This window comes from Synchiropus splendidus, unplaced genomic scaffold (assembly GCF_027744825.2).
Source record: "Synchiropus splendidus isolate RoL2022-P1 unplaced genomic scaffold, RoL_Sspl_1.0 HiC_scaffold_23, whole genome shotgun sequence".
In the NCBI taxonomy this organism is placed as follows: domain Eukaryota; kingdom Metazoa; phylum Chordata; class Actinopteri; order Syngnathiformes; family Callionymidae; genus Synchiropus; species Synchiropus splendidus.
This window is the reverse complement of record NW_026527057.1, coordinates 1,198,320-1,200,659: the sequence shown is the minus strand read 5'-3', so window position 1 is coordinate 1,200,659 and position 2,340 is coordinate 1,198,320.

Below are 2,340 nucleotides of genomic sequence, written 5' to 3'. Positions count from 1 at the left end.
CGTGAACAGCAACAGCAAAGTAAAAATACCTCAACAAAAAATGGATGACTGGAAACAAACTTTCTTTCGTCTTTTTCAAGCAACATCAATAAAAAACGTACTTTCCGGTAAAGACTTTCAAAATAAAATACAACAACAACAATGCACAACCAATTAACAAAGCACCCAAAACATTCACATTTACAGTCTTTCTCGTACTTGCACATCAAATTTAAGCTGTATGAAGTGTTTTTTGAAAGTTTTCAACATTTTTATGTTTGCCGTTCCTGAATCGACCTTATCTCAGGCTGAAATTGCGTTTTCTGCAATGTGCCATAACTTTGCAGGGAAGTTTCAGAACATGAAATTTTCAACTCCCACTATAGCAGAATGGGTCTTTCTAGTAGTTGCACATCAAATCTAAGCTGTCCGAAGTGTTTTTCGAAAGTTATCAACATTTTTATGTTTGGCGTTCCAGAATCGACCTTATCTCAGGCTGAAAACGCGTTGTCTGCATTGTGCCATAACTTTGCATGGAAGCTTCCGAACATGAAATTTTTACCTCCCACTATAGCAGAAAGGGTCTTTCTAGTAGTTGCACATCAAATCTAAGCTGTCTGAAGTGTTGTTCCAAAGTTATCAACATTTTTACGTTTGGCGTTCCGGAATCGACCTTATCTCAGGCTGAAAACATGTTTTACGCATTGTGCCATAACTTTGCAGGGAAGCTTCAGAACATGAAATGTTCACCTCCCACGATAGCAGAAAGGGTCTTTCTAGTAGTTGCACATCAGATCTAAGCTGTCCGAAGTGTTTTTCGAAAGTTATCAACATTTTTATGTTTGGCGTTCCAGAATCGACCTTATCTCAGGCTGAAAACGCGTTGTCTGCATTGTGCCATAACTTTGCATGGAAGCTTCCGAACATGAAATTTTTACCTCCCACTATAGCAGAAAGGGTCTTTCTAGTAGTTGCACATCAAATCTAAGCTGTCTGAAGTGTTGTTCCAAAGTTATCAACATTTTTACGTTTGGCGTTCCGGAATCGACCTTATCTCAGGCTGAAAACACGTTTTACGCATTGTGCCATAACTTTGCAGGGAAGCTTCAGAACATGAAATGTTCACCTCCCACTATAGCAGAAAGGGTCTTTCTAGTAGTTGCACATCAAATCTAAGCTGTCTGAAGTGTTTTTCGAAAGTTATCAACATTTTTATGTTTGGCGTTCCAGAATCGACCTTATCTCAGGCTGAAAACGCGTTGCCTGCATTGTGCCATAACTTTGCATGGAAGCTTCCGAACATGAAATTTTAACCTACCACTATAGCAGAAAGGGTCTTTCTCGTAGTTGCACATCAAATCTAAGCTGTCTGAAGTGTTATTCCAAAGTGATCAACATTTTTACGTTTTGCGTTTCGGAACCCACCTTATCTCAGGCTGAAAACGCGTTTTCTGCATTGTGCCATAACTTCTCAGGGAAGCTTCAGAACATGAAATGTTCACCTCCCACTATAGCAGAAAGGGTTTTTCTAGTAGTTGCACATCAAATCTAAGCTGTTTGAAGTGTTTTTCCAAAGTTATCAACATTTTTATTTTTGGCGTTCCGGAATCAACCTTATCTCAGGCTGAAAACGCATTTTCTGCATTGTGCCATAACTTTGCAAGGAAGCTTCCGAACATGAAATTTTTACCTCCCACTATAGCAGAAAGGGTCTTTCTCGTAGTTGCACATCAAATCTAAGCTGTCTGAAGTGTTATTCCAAAGTGATCAACATTTTTACGTTTTGCGTTTCGGAACCCACCTTATCTCAGGCTGAAAACGCGTTTTCTGCATTGTGCCATAACTTCTCAGGGAAGCTTCAGAACATGAAATGTTCACCTCCCACTATAGCAGAAAGGGTCTTTCTCGTAGTTGCACATCAAATCTAAGCTGTCTGAAGTGTTTCTCCAAAGTTATCAACATTTTTATGTTTGGCGTTACGGAATCGACCTAATCTGAGGATGAGAAATCGTTTTCTGCATTGTCCCATGACTTTCCAGGGAAGCTTCAGAACATGAATTTTCGACCTCCCACTATAGCAGAAAGGGTCTTTCGAGTAGTTGCACATCAAATCTAAGCTGTCTGAAGTGTTTTTCGAAAGTTATCAACATTTTTATGTTTGGCGTTCCAGAATCGACCTTATCTCAGGTTGAAAACGCGTTGTCTGCATTGTGCCATAACTTTGCATGGAAGCTTCCGAACATGAAATTTTTACCTCCCACTATAGCAGAAAGGGTCTTTCTAGTAGTTGCACATCAAATCTAAGCTGTCTGAAGTGTTGTTCCAAAGTTATCAGCACTTTTACGTTTGGCGTTCCGGAAT